General features: G+C 45.3%; 1 pseudogene; it reads right to left on the reverse strand.

The window, feature by feature from the left end:
• Positions 1–1,397: 1,397 nt before the first annotated feature.
• On the reverse strand, positions 1,398–18,945 carry LOC150056058 (uncharacterized; annotated as a pseudogene).
• Between the last annotated feature and the right edge of the window lie 88 nt (positions 18,946–19,033).

The raw sequence follows: 19,033 nt of genomic DNA on the forward strand, positions 1-19,033 counted from the left end.
TACTTTAATGAGCTATCCTGACAAAAGCATCCCCAAATGTATAAATGCGTTTCTCCTGTGGTGGTCTTTTTTTTTTTTTACCAGTTCTGGAGCTTGAACTCGGGGCCTGGGCACAGTTGTTGAGCTTTCTCAAGGCTAGTGCTCTACCACTTGAACCACAGCACCACTTCTAGCTTTTTGTATGTATGTGGTAACAAGGAATAGAATCCTGTTCTTTGTACATGCTAGGCAAGCACTCCACCACCAGGCCAAATTCCCAGTCCCCTGTGGTGGTCTCTTATTGAGACATAAACTGAACTGGGGACAAAAGGTGAGGACACAGTTTTACTCCTCTGTATGTTTTCTGTGAAATAAGGAATAGTGTTCCTCAGACCATCCTTATTGAAAAACTAACATGGCCAGGCACTGGTGGCTCACACCTTTAACCATAGCTACTGAGAAAGGCTAAGATCTAATGATTGCAGTTCAAAGCAAACCTGGGCAAAAAAGTTTGAGACTTTCATCTATGATTAAACCACAAAAAAGCTCTAAGTAGAGCTGTGGCTCAATTGGTAACATGCTAGGGACAATACCAGGCTTTGATATCAACCCCAGAATGAGTGCACACATACACACATGCACACACAAACTGGCAACAGTAGGCTACTTGTGTACATAGATTACACATGCAATGACTTAACAGAAGTAGACTTTATTTATCATTAAAGTACAAAAGGAGATTTTTAGAGTGGCAATAGAGAAATCTATGGTCTTAATTTCCTTGACTGAAATTACAACAGTCTTCTCCCACGTGTAGCTCCCAAAACCACCTTGGTGATAATCCTATTCCAGTCCCTAAGGTCTAGAGCCATTATTTCTAAGGAAGGGTTTCAAAATAAACTGCTTTTTAAAAAGACAGACATCTGGGCCGGGAGTTTGGCCTAGTGGTTAAAGTACTTGCCTAGCATGCATGAAGACCCGGGTTCGATTCCTCGGTACCACATACATAGAAAAAAGCCGGAAATGGTGCTGAGGTTCAAGTGGTAGAGCTCTAGTCTTGAGAAAGTCCAAGGACATTGCTCAGGCCCTGAGTCCAAGCCCAGGACTGGCAAAAAAAAAAAGAATAAAAAAAAATAAAAAAATAAAAAAATAAAAGACAGACATCTACAAGATCACTCTCCTAACCAGAGAATCAGATGATCATCTGTTGTCAGGCCTGGAAGTAATATCTACTGCTTGTGTCCATATCCTCTGGATAATGTTCAGGTACACACTGTCCCATTGGAGATAGAGGCTGAGAAATGTGGACTCAGTGTGTAAACAAGAGTAGAGAATGGTTTTAGAGAACACAAAGCTCATCTTCCTCCATGTAGAATTTCCCTGTATAAACTCTTCACAGTTTTCCCACAGAGAGTTTCTTTCCTGTAATTTACCTATGCTTGCTGAAATATAACTTATGGTTGATGACTTGTCACATTATTTACATTCACAGGGCTTCTGCTTTGTGTTGTGTTCTTTGATGCCTGCTGAGGTGCGACTTCTGGCAAAAGGTTTTCCTACATTGATCACATTCATAGGGTTTCTCTCCTGTGTGTGTTCTCTGATGCACAGTGAGGACTGACTTCTGGTAGAAAGACTTTCCACATTGATTACATACATAGGGTTTCTCTCCTGTGTGTGTTCTGTGATGTACATTAAGTTTTGATTTCTGATAAAAAGTTTTTCTACACTCATTACATTCATAGGGTTTCTCTCCTGTGTGTGTTCTCTAATGCACAGTGAGGTCTGACTTCTTACAGAAAGATTTCCTACATTCATTACATTTGTGTGGTTTCTCTCCTGTGTGAGTTCTCTGATGTAAAATAGTATCTGACTTCTGGTTGAAAGACTTTCCACATCGGTTACATTCATAATGTTTCTCTCGTGTGTGTTCTCTGATGCCTGCTGAGATTTGACTTCTGGTTGAAAGATTTACTATATTCATTACATTCATAGGGTTTCTCTCCTGTGTGAGTTCTCTGATGTACAGTGAGGTCTGATTTGCGATAAAAAGATTTCCTACATTCAGTGTATTCATGAGGTCTTTCACCTTTGAGAGTTTGAAGTTGTACAGTGAGATTTGACTTCTGACAAAAAGATCTTAAACATTTGTTATAATCATAGAGCTTCTCCTCTAGATGCTTTCTCTGATGTTTGGTAAAGTAGACTTTCTTAATAAAGGATTTCTCACATTCTCTACATATACAGGAACTCTCTTCTGTGTGTATTTTCTGATGTGTTTTGAGTGTAGGTTTTATGTAGAACATTTTCCCACATGCAGCACATTCAAATGTTTTCCTTCCTACCTGGGTCATTTCTTGGACAATGAGAGCAGGCTTTTCATAGGCCTCCTTATATTCATTGTACATACAGGATGGCAACCCCACACAAACCCTCTTCTGTATAAAGAATATGGTCTCTGAGTTTCCTTTCTCCACTATATTCAATGTCTTGCTGCCCACTTGGACTCTCATGATGCTAAATAAGATGCTTAGAATGCCTCAGGGATTGTTGGACTACATGAGAGGAACCAGGCTTCTCTCCAGCATGCATCTCATCAGGCTCATTGTGGAGAAGCATGTTCTGATAAACAATAAACTCTTCCATCCTCATCCCTAAGTAGTTCCCATTATTTATTATCAACTCTGACTTATGGTTTGAGCTAAAATTAAAAGTTCTTTCTAATCCAACTCTTTCTTCCACTGTCTTGCTGCTGGTGATGACAACTTGCCACAGATGTCTGTCTGGACTGTCCTGGCACATCTCAATCTGGCCATCCACTTGCTGGACATTTAAAATTATTAATAAAAAAAGAAAAAAACAAACACATGACATATAAGCTTTTTTTGCCGGTCCTGGGACTAGAACTCAGGGCCTGGGCGCTGTCCTTGACTTTTTCCTCAAGGCTAGTACTTGAGCCACAGCACTACTTGCAGCTTTTTCTGTTTTCCAAGGAATTGAATCAGGGCTTCATGCATGCTAGGCAAACACTCTACCACTAGGCCATACTCTTGGCTTCATCCAAGCATTGTTTAAGGAATAATCATGTAAAGGTAAAAACATTTTCTTCCATCCTACTTGCTAAACATTTTAAAAATAACAATACCAGGAATTGATTCATTAAAACTATATGTGTTTTCCTTAGCCTAATTTTGATTATGTTCTAAAAACTAAGTTTCAGTGGTTATATATAGAGATTCCCTTCTTGAACACTTGTTTGTTAAACATGTGATTTGAAATATGATGTAAAAATCAGTGTTAATAAATTATTTAATAAAAAATACTGAAATAAAAAAACTATATGTGTTTGGACTGGCAAAACAAAAAACTATATGTGCTTCTCCCTAATGAGTTAATTAACAAGGTAATATTTTACCTGTAAAATCATATTTTTCTCTGCTTTTTATTTTTTAAACCAGTTGTGGGCTTGAACTCAGGGCATGGTCACTATCCTTGAGCTTTCTCAAGGCCACAGCACCACTAATGGCTTTACTACTGAAGCCACAGCACCACTTCTGGCTTTTTCTGTGTATATGGTACTGAGGAATTGAACCCCAGGGCTTCTTTTATGCTAGGCAAGCACTCTACCATTAGACCACATTCCCAAGTCCTTTTCCCTGCTTCTTTTTTTTCTTTTTTTTATTGTAATTAATAAAAGGGTTACATGATATTTGCCATATAGAAGGTGCATTAATTCACATACATTAATACCCTTTCACATGTCATTCCCTGCAACTTTAAGTTTTTTTTTCCTCTTTTAATATCAGCAGAAATATTCAGTCAAAATGCTGGGTGCAGTGGCTCACACCTATAATCATAGCTACTCAGGAGACTGAGATCTGAGGAGCCTGGTTCAAACCCAGCCCAGCACTAAAAAGTTCTTGGGACTCTTATCTCCAATTAATCACCAGAAAACAGGAAGCGGTGCTGTGGCTCAAGGGGTGGGCAGCAGTCTTGAGCTGGAGAGCTGAGAAACAATGCCAAGGGGTTGGGTGGTAGCCTTGAGCTGAAGAGGCTCAGGAACAGCACCCAGACCCAGAGTTGAAGTCCCACAACAGACAAAAAAACTCAATTAATTACTGACTATAGTTTTAAGCTAAGTACTTACCATCTCCTACCATTTGTTTTCCTTGAGTTGTTTTATTTCATTTTGCTTTGTTTTTTTAACAATGTTGGATAATTTATGCTGTTTGTCTTTTCAGCTTTTACCTTAAAAAACATGAATATTTTCTGGGATCTAATACCATAGGGAAATATAATAGGGCCCTTTGCCTGTCAACTAAGCAAGAATGATTCCTAAGAGTGAAAATTTATACCTATAATTGTTTACTCCTCATTTTTCCATGAGAATTGCTATTAGGCAAACATAGGTATTTTCAAGTCTCTAATTTGCCATCTTAGACAAAGTGAATTTCAAATTCCTATTCTGACACTTCTGTCTCTCAGAACCACAGCAAACAAAGGAGACATCAGTGTACCTTCCTAAGTCGCCATCCTCCCTTGTCTAAACACTTTGGTTCTAAATACCTGCCTTTATGCCTTTTTTCTGGATTCTCTGAACCCAATGCCCCTGATGGCCTCCTCAATTCCCAGTACATGCATGTTCCTAGTTCCACAGAAAATAAGATCTCCTGTACATTTCTCTCTCTTTTTTTTTAATGATTTCCACAAAAAGAAAGGGAAATGCTAACTTTAACTCTACTCCCACACAGAATTCAGAATGCCTCCATACAAATGCTTGGTTCACTTGGCCTGGAGACCAGGTGACTCCAAGGAATCAGAGGAACTAGGACATTGCTGAGAACAGCTCAACATGGCCATACCAGCAGGTATCTGTTCTTTCCAACATCCCTGTCCAGGATACACTGACTCACCTGTGAAATTCTGGTCTGGGGTTTCTCCCACCTGTGGCTCTGCCACTTGCTCCAGTTTGACAATCACTTCAGGTTTAAGAAAACAGTGACCTGTTAATGGGAACAATTTAGAACTTTTGTCTGTGCTGGGTTCTCCTTGGTGTGATGATCTTAGACATTCTGGTATACAAGGCTTCTCCTAAACCTCTTGTCTCATTTTTCATCAGCTCATGGAAGACCTTCTCTATAAATACCAGCTTTTGATTTTAAATATCATATTGAAACTACCATTTTCCAAAATCATATATCCAATTGTAGTGTGTACTTCTAGACTGTATATCCACCTATATGTTATAGGATAGTCAAATTTGGAAAAGCATCACCTTAAAATTAACCTATCCCTAAGTAAATAATAATCTTTCTTTTTTGTTGTTTTTATTTTTTGCTTGTCCTAGGGCTCAAAGTCAGGGCCTGAGCACTGTCCTTGGGCTTTCTCAAGGCTAGAGCTCTACCACTTGAGCCACAGCACCAATTCTGGCTTTTTCTATGTATGTGGTGCAGAGGAATCAAACCTGAGTCTTCATGCATGCTACGCAAGCACTCTACCACTAGGCCAAACTCCCAGCCCTGTCCATAAATAATAATCTTTCTAAAACTTGATCCCCTTAGTAGCTCTCTAATGTAACACTCAATTTTTTTCTGTCTAATCCAGGTAAAATGTATCTTATCTCACAAGTAAATATATTTGGTTTTCTTTTTCTTTAAAAGGAAATATATTCATTTGACTTACACGGTTATCCAGACAGCCACAAAAACACCACCACCTATGTACAACTAACAATCACTGAAATTATAAATGACTGGAAAAAGAAAGCCCTTAGGAATGGAATAGAAAAAAGCCACTGAAAATATAGAAAAATTAGAGCCTGGTGCCAGTGGTTCATACTTGTAATCCTAACTACTCAGGAGGCTGAGATCTGAGAATCACAGTTCAAAGCCAACCAGATAGGAAAGTCGGTGAGATTCTTTTCTCCAGTTAATGATCCCCCTCAAAGAAACAGAAGTGGAACTGTAACTGAAGTTGTAAAGCACTGGCCTTCAGCAAAAAGGCTCAAGGACTGTACTGGGGCCCTAAGTTCAAATTCCAGGACTAGCACAAATGAAGGGTGGGAAGAAGGGAGGAAGGGAGAGAAAGAGGGGAAGGGGGAGGGAGAGGGAGGGAGGTGGAAGGGAAGGAAGGAGGAAAGAAGGAAAAACTTACCAAGAAGAAAGTCTAAGAGCCAGAAAGTGATTGGACTCTTAATCTTAAAGAAAAACAGGGAAGGCAGATTTACCCAAGAGCCACCATGGAGAGCAGCTGCCATAAACTGTGAAGCTGGGAAAACTGCCAAAAGCAGCTCAACACAACCACATAGGCTCTGATCTTCTAAACCTCCCTACGAAGAATGGACTGACTCACCTGCAAAGCTCTGGCCTGAGGGTTCTTCCCCCAACCATGGCTCTGCTCCTGGTTCCAGCTTAATAACTGCCTCAGGTTTGGGAACACAGTGCCCTATTAATGGGAAATAGTATAGCATTTTGGACAAACTATTGACTTGGCTCCACAAACAATGATATCAGGATGGCTTTGAGAATTGTGCAACCATTTGAACTTTTTGTTATTTTCCATGGACTGGAATCTTATGTCTAAATAGTTTTGAACCAGACAGTGTTCAAAGCATTTGTTCCTGTGAGTTATTGTGACTTTTTCTCACCCAAGGACACCAGGCTCCTGTAGGTCTCCAGCATCACATCCCTATAAAGGGTCCTTTGAGCATCATCCAGGTCCTGCCACTCCTCCCAGCTGAAGTCAACAGCCACATCCTCAAATGACACCAATCCCTGTAAAGGGACATTTCAAACATTATCCCTTAGTCTGGGAAAATACCAAGTCAGGGATTTCATTTTTCTGTATGGTATGCTCTGTTATCTATGTAGTAAAAGAAATAAAAATCAAGGTAGAAAGATCTGCCTCTATACTAATATGTCAATTACTAAAATAAAGGTTCCCTTATAAATCAGTAAATGTCTTTGATGCTAGCGATAAAGACATGATAAAAATTCATTTCAAAGCTGTGTGCCAGTAGTTCATGTTGGTAATCCTACATATTCAGGAGGCTGAGATCTGAGAATCAGAGTTTGAGGCCAGATAAGGCAGGAAAATCCATGAAACTCTTATCTCCAATTTACCATTTAAAGCCAGAAGTGGAGGTATGGATCGAGGGGTACAGATCCAGCCTTGAGTGAAAAAGCAAAGTATCTTCTAAGGAGCTAATGATCTGGCATGACAACATTAACTACAAGTTGGTGTCTGAAGTAGTGTGTTGAGCTTGTTTAGATATCTGTTCACTATATGTCAGGGTAACAAAGAAGTAGAAAACTTTTCCTTACATTTTCAGGTTGCAACTTCACTAAAAAGCTCATTCTAATCTTCTACATAACTGTGTTCTCATGAACAATAAGCCCACTCAGGAAATCACAAAATCTACGGACGACATTAGCAGATTTGCAAAAAGCACAATCCAGGTGAGTGCTAAAGGGGAAAACAGCACTCAAGGAAACTAATCAGGAATGATTTGGCATACATACTACTTGGTTCCCACAATGAAAATTTGATGTGCTCATTGTTGTTAGTAAGTTCCTAAAGATTAAAGTATACTTTCTTCAGAAATAATAGTGAACTTCTAGAATAAGTAAAACAGAACACAGATAAGAGAGAAATAATATTCTTCTTGACTCCATTTGCATTTAAGCAATCCCTCGTGGAATGATGTAAGAGAGAGGTTTAAGAGACAGAGGACAAGAAAGCAATGTGAGATAAGGTCATGACAATAGGACACAGAAAAGAAAGAATAAGAAACAGCTAAGTAATTCCTTAAAAAAAAGCAAGAAGATAAAAGAAATAGGAACAAAGTTTGGTACTAATCTGTGTGCAGAGGGTACAAAGGAGTTTCTGACTCCCATACTGAGTCTCACTACAAATGAACAATAGCCAACCACCCCTCCATCCCCACTATATTGACAATAGCAGAGAGGAAGGCTAATTCCCCATTACACAAAAAGAAAATGTCTGTGGCGCTGAAAGAAAATAACCATCAATTCACAATCTTCTGTCAGAGGAAATAGTCTACAAATTCACATTGAAGTTATTTTTAGGATAAAGATAATTCATTGATGGCACACATCATTTTAAGAGTGCCACAGGAAAGTATCTGACTCCAAGAGATTGACAAAAGATACTTAGATATATAGCTATGACCCAGATCCTAGAAATGGTAGATGTGTAGGTAAAAAGAAAAAACTAAATATAACAGTTATTTTATATAATCTATTTTTTTGCCAGTCCTGGGCTTAAGCTTAGAGCCTGAGGACCTGTCCTTGGATTTTTCTCAAGGCTAGAGCTCTACCACTTGAGCCTCAGCACCACTTCTGGCTTTTTCTAAGTATGTGGTACCAAGGAATAGAACCCGGGTCTTCATGCATACTAAGCAAGCACTCTACCACTAGGCCAAACTCCCAGCCCTATATAATCTATTTTAAATGATTGTTTAAATCAAAAAGTACAGCACCATACAGGTGATTCATAATGCATGAACATTCAGTATGTACAAACATATATGTATTAAAAACAAAAGCACATGGACTAGGGATATGGTTCAAGTGGTAGGCAAGTGTGAAGACCCAAGTTAAAATCCCATGAAAAAAAAGAAAGAAAGAAAAGAGAGGGGGAGGGAGGAGGAAAAGAGAGAGAAAGAAAGGGGGAGGGAGGGAAAGAGAGAAAAAGAAACAGAAGGAAGGAAGGAACGAAGGAAGGAGAAGGGAGAGGGGGAGGAAGGGAAAGAAGAGAAAGAAATAGGAAGGAAGAAAGAGAAATAGTAATAAGAGATTAAGTTTATAAATGTAACTATTCCATCAAAAAGTACCTATATTTTACAAAGCAGTATGACAGTGCCCTAAAAATATTTCCAGCGATGTGCAGCATGTTTCCTATGGCTGCCATCACAAAGAATGAGATTGGGTAAGAAGTTTATTTTCTTGCCATTCTAGAGGTGGAAGCACAAGAACAAGTTGCCTGCAGGTCTAGCTTCTGAAACACCATGATTTAGCCTGCGGATAGTCTTTCCTCTATACATAATTCCTTGGATTTTCTTTTATGATACAGTCAGACTGACAAATTATTCATCTAGCATTTAAATTGTACTAGGTATAAAAGGTAATTAAGAGGCAATCTAAAGTATATAGATATGCAAACACAATGCAAACAAAAGCAATATAAGGAACTTAAGTATATACAGAGGCTAAGCCCCACCACCAACAAAAAAAAGCAGAAATAAGTACAGATACCATAAGCAAAAGCAATAAAAAGCTCAAAAAGAGATACTAGAAGAGAAAATAAACATCAACGCAGACTGTATGACCACACATGGAGACCATTAAAAATAACAGACAAGGGCCAGGAGTTTGGCCTAGTGGTAGAGTGCTTGCATAGCATACACAAAGACCTGGGTTCAATTCCTTGGTATCACATACATACAAAAAAAGCTGGAAGTGGTGCTGAGGCTCAAGTGGTAGAGCTCTACCCTTGAGAAAGTCCAAGGACAGTGCTAGGCACCACTTCCGGACTTGTCTATGTAGGTAGTGTGTGAAATCGGGGGAACTCCAGCCAGGAGTGCTAGGCAGGTGACACGGAGTGGACGGGGATCAGAAGTGTCCCCAGGAGGGACACCGCAGACCCTCCTCACACAAGCGATGTCACATGACAAGACAGTGCTAGACAGGTGACAAGTGTGCACGGGGATCAGAAGGGTCCCTAGTAGGACACTGCAGACCCTCCTCACACACACTGCTGTCACCTGACAGGACAGTGCTAGGCAAGTGACAAGACATGGACGGGGATCAGAAGGGTCCCCAGGAGGGACACAGCAGACCCTCCTCACACACCGCAATCACCTGACAAGAGAGTGCTAGGCAGGTGACAAGTGTGGACGGAGATAAGAAGGGTCCCCAGGAGGACACCACAGACCCAACTCACACACCATTGGCATCTGAAAAGAAAGTGCTAGGCAGGTGACACGGAGTAGAGGGGGGTCAGAAGGGTCCCCAGGACGACACCGCAGACCCTCCTCACACACACTGTCACCTGACAAGACAGTGCTAGACAGGTGACAAGTGTGCACGGGGATCAGAAGGGTCCCCAGGAGGACACCACAGACCCTCCTCACACAACACTGTCACCTGAGAAGACAGTGCTAGACAGGTGACAAGTGTGCACGGGGATCAGAAGGGTCCCCAGGAGGACACCGCAGACCCTCCTCACACACCGATGTCACCTGACAAGACAATGCTAGACAGGTGACAAGTGTGCACAGGGATCAGAAGGGTCCCCAGGAGGACATCGCAGACCCTCCTCACACACCACTGTGACCTGACAAGACAGTGCTAGACAGGTGACTAGTGTGCACGAGGATCAGAAGGGTCCCCAGGAGGACACCGCAGACCCTCCTCACACACCACTGTCACCTGACAAGACAGTGCTAGACAGGTGACTAGTGTGCACGAGGATCAGAAGGGTCCCCAGGAGGACACCGCAGACCCTGTTCCCACAGCACTGTCACCTGACAAGACAGTGCTAGACAGGTGACAAGTGTGCACGAGAATCAGAAGGGTCTCCAAGAGGACACCGCAGACCCTCTTCACACACCACTGTCACCTGAGAAGACAGTGCTAGACAGGTGACAAGTGTGCACGGGGATCAGAAGGGTCCCCAGGAGGACACCGCAGACCCTCCTCACACACCACTGTCACCTGACAAGACAGTGCTAGGCAGGTGACAAGTGTGCACGGGGATCAGAAAGGTCCCCAGGAGGACACTGCAGACCCTCCTCACACACCACTGTCACCTGAGAAGACAGTGCTAGACAGGTGACAAGTGCGCACGGGGATCAGAAGGGTCCCCAGGAGGACACCGCAGACCCTCCTCACACAACACTGTCACCTGACAAGACAGTGCTAGACAGGTGACAAGTGTGCACGGGGATCACAAGTGTCCCAGGAGGACACCACAGACCCTCCTCCCAACCACTGTCACCTGACAAGACAGTGCTAGACAGGTGACATGTGTGCACGGGAATCAGAAGGGTCCCCAGGAGGACACCGCAGACCCTCCTCACACACCACTGTCACCTGACAAGACAGTGCTAGACAGGTGACAAGTGTGCACGGGGATCAGAAGGGTCCCCAGGAGGACACTGCAGACCCTCCTCACACACCACTGGCATCTGACAAGACAGTGCTAGACAGGTGACAAGTGTGCATGCGGATCAGAAGTGTCCCGGGAGGGACACCACAGACCCTCGTCACACACACCACTGTCATCTGACAAGACAGTGCTAGACAGGTGACAAGTGTGCACAGGGATCAGAAGTGTCCCAGGAGGACACCGCAGATCCTCCTCCCACACCATTGTCACCTGAGAAGACAGTGCTAGACAGGTGACAAGTGTGCACGGGGATCAGAAGGGTCCCCAGGAGGACACCGCAGACCCTCCTCACACACCACTGTCACCTGACAAGACAGGGCTAGACAGGTGACAAGTGTGCACTGGGAACAGAAGGGTCCCCAGGAGGACACCACAGACCCTCCTCACACACCACTGTCACCTGACAAGACACGGCTAGACAGGTGACAAGTGTGGACGGGGATCAGAAGGGTCCCCAGGAGGACATCGCAGACCCTCCTCACACACCACTGTCACCTGACAAGACAGTGCTAGGGAGGTGACAAGTGTGCACGGGGATCAGAAGTGTCCCCAGGAGGACACCGCAGACCCGCCTCACACACCACTGTTACCTGAGAAGACAGTCCTAGACAGGTGACAAGTGTGCAAGGGGATCAGAAGGGTCCCCAGGAGGACATCGCAGACCCTCCTCAGACACCACTGTCACCTGACAAGACAGTGCTAGACAGGTGACAAGTATGCACGGGGATCAGAAGGGTCCCCAGGAGGGACACCGCAGACCCTCCTCACACACCACGGTCACCTGACAAGACAGTGCTAGACAGGTGACAAGTGTGCACGGGGATGAGAAGTGTCCCCAGGAGGACACCGCAGACCCTCCTCACATACACCGCTGTCACCTGACAAGACAGTGCTAGACAGGTGACAAGTGTGCAAGGGGATCAGAAGGGTCCCCAGGAGGACACCGCAGACCCTCCTCCCACACCACTGTCACCTGACAAGACAGTGCTAGACAGGTGACAAGTGTGCAAGGGGATCAGAAGGGTCCCCAGGAGGACACCGCAGACCCTCCTCACACACCACTGTCACCTGAGAAGACAGTGCTAGACAGGTGACAATTGTGCTCGGGGATCAGATGGGTCCCCAGGAGGGACACCGCAGAACCTCCTCACAAACCACGGTCACCTGACAAGACAGTGCTAGACAGGTGACAAGTGTGCACGGGGATGAGAAGGGTCCCCAGGAGGACACCGCAGACCCTCCTCACACACCACTGTCACCTGACAAGACAGTGCTAGACAGGTGACAAGTGTGCACGGGGATCACAAGTGTCCCAGGCGGACACCGCAGACCCTCCTCACACACCGCTGTCACCTGACAAGACAGTGCTAGGGAGGTGACAAGTGTGCACGGGGATCAGAAGGGTCCCCAGGAGGACACCGCAGACCCTCCTCACACACACCGCTGTCACCTGACAAGACAGTGCTAGACAGGTGACAAGTGCGCACGGGGATCAGAAGGGTCCCCAGGAGGACACCGCAGACCCTCCTCACACACCACTGTCACCTGACAAGACAGTGCTAGACAGGTGACAAGTGTGCACGGGGATCAGAAGGGTCCCCAGGAGGACACCGCAGACCCTCCTCACACACCACTGTCACCTGACAAGACAGTGCTAGACAGGTGACAAGTGTGCACGGGGATCAGAAGGGTCCCCAGGAGGACACCGCAGACCCTCCTCACACACCACTGTCACCTGACAAGACAGTGCTAGACAGGTGACAAGTGTGCACGGGGATCAGAAGGGTCCCCAGGAGGACACTGCAGACCCTCCTCACACAACACTGTCACCTGAGAAGACAGTGCTAGACCGGTGACAATTGTGCTCGGGGATCAGATGGGTCCCCAGGAGGGACACCGCAGAACCTCCTCACAAACCACGGTCACCTGACAAGACAGTGCTAGACAGGTGACAAGTGTGCACGGGGATCAGAAGGGTCCCCAGGAGGACACCGCAGACCCTCCTCACACACCACTGTCACCTGACAAGACAGTGCTAGACAGGTGACAAGTGTGCACGGGGATCACAAGTGTCCCAGGAGGACACCGCAGACCCTCCTCACACACCGCTGTCACCTGACAAGACAGTGCTAGGGAGGTGACAAGTGTGCACGGGGATCAGAAGGGTCCCCAGGAGGACACCGCAGACCATCCTCACACACCACTGTCACCTGACAAGACAGTGCTAGACAGGTGACAAGTGTGCACGGGGATCACAAGTGTCCCAGGAGGACACCGCAGACCCTCCTCACACACCGCTGTCACCTGACAAGACAGTGCTAGACAGGTGACAAGTGTGCACGGGGATCAGAAGGGTCCCCAGGAGGACACCGCAGACCCTCCTCACACACCACTGTCACCTGACAAGACAGTGCTAGACAGGTGACAAGTGTGCACGGGGATCAGAAGGGTCCCCAGGAGGACACCGCAGACCCTCCTCACACACCGCTGTCACCTGACAAGACAGTGCTAGACAGGTGACAAGTGTGCACGGGGATCAGAAGGGTCCCCAGGAGGACACCGCAGACCCTCCTCACACACCGCTGTCACCTGACAAGACAGTGCTAGGGAGGTGACAAGTGTGCACGGGGATCAGAAGGGTCCCCAGGAGGACACCGCAGACCCTCCTCACACACCGCTGTCACCTGACAAGACCCGGCCAGCGCGCCCACGCTCACCTTCCAGCGTGTAAAGTGAAGGGCGCCGCGCAGGATGAACAGGTTCCGCAGTGTGAGTGCAGGCTTCTGGCCACTCTGGACCTGGGGCTCTGGCACTGGGAATCCCGACAAAGGCATCTGGAAGCCCTGTGGAGGCAGTCCCTGTCAGAGGAGCGCGCCCGCACTCAGGCTCCCCAGCCTGTGATCGCCGCGGTGTCAGCTTCCAAGGTCAGGCGAGGCGGGGCCCCTGCCTCCCCCATCCACCTCCAGAACACAGAACCCACGTCGGAGCCCGCCAGCGGAAAGCCAACTAGGAATCAGAATTTTCGGCGGAGCGCGCCCGCAGTGGGCGGAGGGCGCCCGCCAGGGAAGCCAAGAGGACTACATTTCCCAGGATGCGCTGCGCGGCCCCTCAGCCTGGAGAGAGGGAGCGGGCTTGGTGCAGACCCAGGTCCTAGGCCTTGTCCGGCAGGTGGGAGGTGAGGACTGTTTCTTGGAAATCCTCGTTGCCTCCTGACACATTCAACCGGAAAATTCGAGTGTGGGCAGAGAATTCGATCATCCTGGGGTGTGTGTGTCCAGTCCTGGGCTCGAGCTCAGGGCCTGAGCACTGTCCTTGGGCTTTCTCAGGGTTGGCGCTCTACCACTGGAGCCACAGCACCACTCCGGCTTTTCTCTGTGTATTAGTGTGGAGGAACTGGACCCGGGTCTTTGCACAGGCTAGGCAAGCTCTCTACCATTGGGCCAGACTCCTGGTCCCGATAATCTCAGGGTTTTTGTTTTGGACTCTGGGCCTGGGCGTTGTTCCCGAGCTCTTCCACTCAAGGCCACGCCCTACCCTTGAGCCTCAGCACCACTTGGTTAATCAGAGGTAAGAGTCTCTGGGACTTTTTATTAGCCCCGGGCTGGCTTTGAACCACGATCCTCAGATCTCAGCCTCCTGAGTAGCTAGAATTACAGGCGTGAGCCACTGTGCCTGGCTGATAATCTTGTTTTTAAGCTAGAAAACATTTGGAACTAAGTTTTTATTGGCCAAGGAGGAGGACATCCCTTGGTCTACACTGACCATCGTGCTCACAAGTGTCATGAGCTGTGGCTACTCAACAAGGCACACAAATCATGCATTTCAGTTCCATCTTGTCTGTGAGATTCCTTTAGCATTGTACTGACCCAGAATAATGGACATTACTAATTTCCACTCACTCTTTTCTAAAAAAAAAAAAAAATACAAATGGCCAAAGATACATAAAGAAATGTTCAACCTCCAGGATAGTCATAAAGGTAAGTCAAACCAAAATGATTTTGAGGTTCCAATGTCAATCCTAAAGGAAATATCAAATATTTGCAAAGTGTAGTGGGGAAATTAAAGACTTTTATTCTCACTGTTGTTGGGAATATAAATTAACCTAGCCACTATGAAATCAGTATTAGGCATATGTCTGAAGGCAGGTAAGTGAGCATACAATACAGACACCTGTACACCTGTTTCTTTGTTTGTTTGTGGATCTTAGGGCTTGAACTCTGGGCCTGGGCGCTGTCCATAAGCTCTTCAGCTCAAGGCTAGCACTCTACCACTTGAGCCACAGCACTAATTCACGTTTTCTGGATTGGAGATCCAAGTCTCATGAACTTTTGTGCCTAAGTTGTCTTAGAGCCACAATCCTCAGATCTCAGCTTTCTGGGTAGGGAGGATTACAGGTGTGAGCCACCAGCACCTGGAGCACCTGTTTGTCATAGCTTTATTCACACTAGCTGTGTCATGGAATCATCCTACATGCCCATCAAGTGATAAGTAGATGGTGATTATTTGGTGTGTATATACACACAATGGAATATTCAAATAAAAAGAAAAATATGTCATCTGCAGGAAAATGAAACAGATGGTCATCATGTTAGTGAAATAGACCAGACTCAGAAAGACAAATATCACATATTTTCTTTCTTTCATATCTGGAATGTAGACTAACTATATTAAGAGGAGAAATCAGGAAAGGAAGTAAGACAAGTTCCTGGGGACTTGAATATGATCAAACAACTTGGTATGTATGTATGGCAATATCATAGTGAAGCTACTTTATGCAAGTAATATTGTTGTTAAAACATAAATTATGGGGCCTGGAGTGTAACCTAGTGGGAGCGTGCTCACCCAGCATGTACAAAGTTCTGGATTCGATTCCCTGGCACCACATACACAGAAAAAGTCAGAAGTGGCTCTGGCTCAAATGGCAGCTTGCTAGCCTTGAGCAAAAAGTGTCCAAGAATAGTGCCCAGGCCCTGAATTCAAGCCCCAAGACTGGCAAAAATAAAAATAAATTTTGGCTAGAAGTGTGGACTAGTGGTAGAGTACTCGCCTACCATGCCCAGGTTTGATTCCTTGGTACCATACAAAGAAAAAGCTAGAAGTGGTGCTATGGATCAAGTGGTAGGGCTCTAGCCTTGAGAAAGCCCAAGGACAGTGCTCAGGCCCTGAGCTCAAGCCCCAAGACTGGCAAAAAAAAAAACAAAAAAGAAAGAAAGAAGGAAAAATAAATTACAAGCTGGACACTGTTGGCTCATACCTATAGTCCTAGCTACTCAGGAGGCTGACATCTGAGGATTGCAGTTCAAAGCCAGCCCAGGCACAAAAGTCCCATGAGACTCTTATCTCTAATTAACCAGTAGAAATATAGAAATGGTGTTCTGGCTCAGGTGGGTAGAGTGCTAGCCTTGAGCTGAAGAGCTCTGGGACACTCCCAAGGCCCAGAGTTCAAGCCCTACAATTGACAAAAAAAACAAACAAACATAAATTATAATAAGGGTAAATTAAATATATAATGTTTGGACTGGTAATAATACAAAGAAGAATATTTAGAGATAAAATCAAAGAAGGAAGATTTCTCTTCATCAAAAAGTGTAAGATGGAGCCAGGAGTATGGCCTAGTAGTGAGAGTGCTCACCTAGCATGCACGAAGACCCAGGTTCAATTCCTCGGTACCACATACATAGGAAAAGCTGGAAGTGGTGCTGTAGCTCAAGTGACAGAGCTCCAGCCTTGAGCAAAAAGTGTCCAAGGACAGTGGCCAGGTACTGAATTCAAGCTCCAGGACCAACCAAAAAAAAAAGTGTAAGGAAATAGGGAAAATAAGGATTAGGGAAAATAATATGCTGGGCACGGTGGCTCATGCCTGTCATCCTAGCTACTCAGGAGGCTAAGATCTGAGGATCAAGGTTCAAAGACAGCCCGGGCACAAAAGGACCTGAGACTCTTATCTCCAGTTAACCTCTAGAAAAAACAGGAAGTGGGGCTTGGCTCAAGGGTAGGGCAGTAGCCTTGAGCTGAAGAGCTTAGGGACAGCACCCAGGCAGAGTTCAAGCCCCATGACCCCCCCCACACACACACAAAAGGAAAAGTGTAAGATGTAAGGAAAAATGAAGCATGGTAAACAGATGCCAAAAACTGAAAAACTCGCTTAAAGCAAATTCAGAAGACTGATCTTTACCTATCAACTTCCCTTAAGATTAAGGAACCAATGTTGTTTTAGGGGAAACTGAGGCAAGATAGATTAGGGAAAATAAGGCCTAGTCAACAGCAGCTAGGAACTGAGAAACAGTGTATTTAGAAATTTAGAAATACAAAGACACATCTTTAAGACATGTACCCTTGAGAAAAAAAATAACTTGGGAAAAATGGCTCCAACTGGCACAAACACTTAGCGACAGGATGCATTTTTTTTTTTTTTGCCAGTCTTGGGGCCTGAGCACTGTCCTTGGGTATTCTCAAGGCTACAACTCTACCACTTGAGCCACAGCACCACTTCTGGCTTTTTGTAGATCTTTGGTAGAGGAATCCAATCAGGGCCTTCATACGTGCTAGGCAAGAACTCTACCACCAGGCCACACTTCTGGCCCCAGGATGTATTCTTTATCTCAAGGATAAACATCTGCTTTATGACAGAGTACTTTCTTTCCTGAAAGGAATGCCCAAACATAATTGTCACATAAAGTACAGGTCAGTCTTGAGGACCTGAGCCAATAGGGTATAAGTTTAACACCAAGAGTGATTAAGAGCACAGATATATTCTTTGTATAACGTTAAGTCAGACACTGACTTTATCATATAAATATCCCTGATGTTGAGGAGCTAAAAAAATCGCCCCCATTCTGAAGCAGCAACCGTCTTGTTGTTTATGTAAACTATGAGTGACCCAAAAGTGCACATAAATTAAAAAAACAGAATTGTGGTGCCATTAAGTCCCAGGAACTGACCTGTCTGTGTTAAAATTAACCGGAACTCCTGTAAATTCAAGGGATGGCATTTGTTTTCTAAAACCATAAAACTACCCTCACACAGTTAATTAGGACTCTACTGGCATGGGAATCTCCCTTAGCTCCCATTGCCCTGAACTGTCCCTAACCCCTACCTTATCTTACTGCGTTAATGTAACTCTGTAGTCTTTGTCTTTAAAAGCCCTGTAGAAATTCTGTTCAGGGCTTCCCCCTAGGCTCTGCTGTGTGGGGAAGCCCAAGCTAGCCTGCCTGAATAAAGCCTTGCTTTTGCATTTCGGAACATCTGACTCTCGGTGGTCTCTTGGTGGTCGTCCTAAGACGGGCATAACAATGTCAAAGAGCTTAGTGACTCTTCCTTTAAGAGAATCCACACTGTTAAAGAGTGTGCTGACTTTTTGCTTGTGTTTCTTGTCTGCTTTCCTGCTTACTCAACAAAGCTCTGCCATTTTCTATTCTTGTCCTTTTTTTTTTGGCCAGTCTTGGGGCTTAAACTCAGAGCCTAGGCGCTGAGTTTGAGCTTTTTCAACGCTAGCACTCTTCCACTTGAGCCACAGCACCACCTCCGGCTTTTTCTGGCTATGTGGTAACCAAAGAATCCAACCCTGGGCTTCATGTATGCGAGGCACTCTACCATTAGGCCAAACGCCTGGCCCAAGCTCTGCCATTTTCTTACCATCACTTGTCTGGAAATTATTTTGTGATCAAAGTCAAAGACCTTAAGTGTGGAGTCCCTACTTTCACAAACCCTCACCTGGATCCGGTGACACTCCAGGTTCACTGCCGCATTACTGCAGTGGTCAAGGACTGGAAACATGCTAGATCAAGCGCGCGGCCTCGCTCCCTCGCTCACACAATCACCACAAAAAGGAAGCCTTGTGCTTACGACCTAGCTGCACCAGAGG

Source organism: Megascapheus bottae, chromosome 13 (assembly GCF_031878675.1).
Source record: "Megascapheus bottae isolate mThoBot1 chromosome 13, mThoBot2.hap1, whole genome shotgun sequence".
NCBI classification, from domain to species: Eukaryota; Metazoa; Chordata; class Mammalia; order Rodentia; family Geomyidae; genus Megascapheus; species Megascapheus bottae.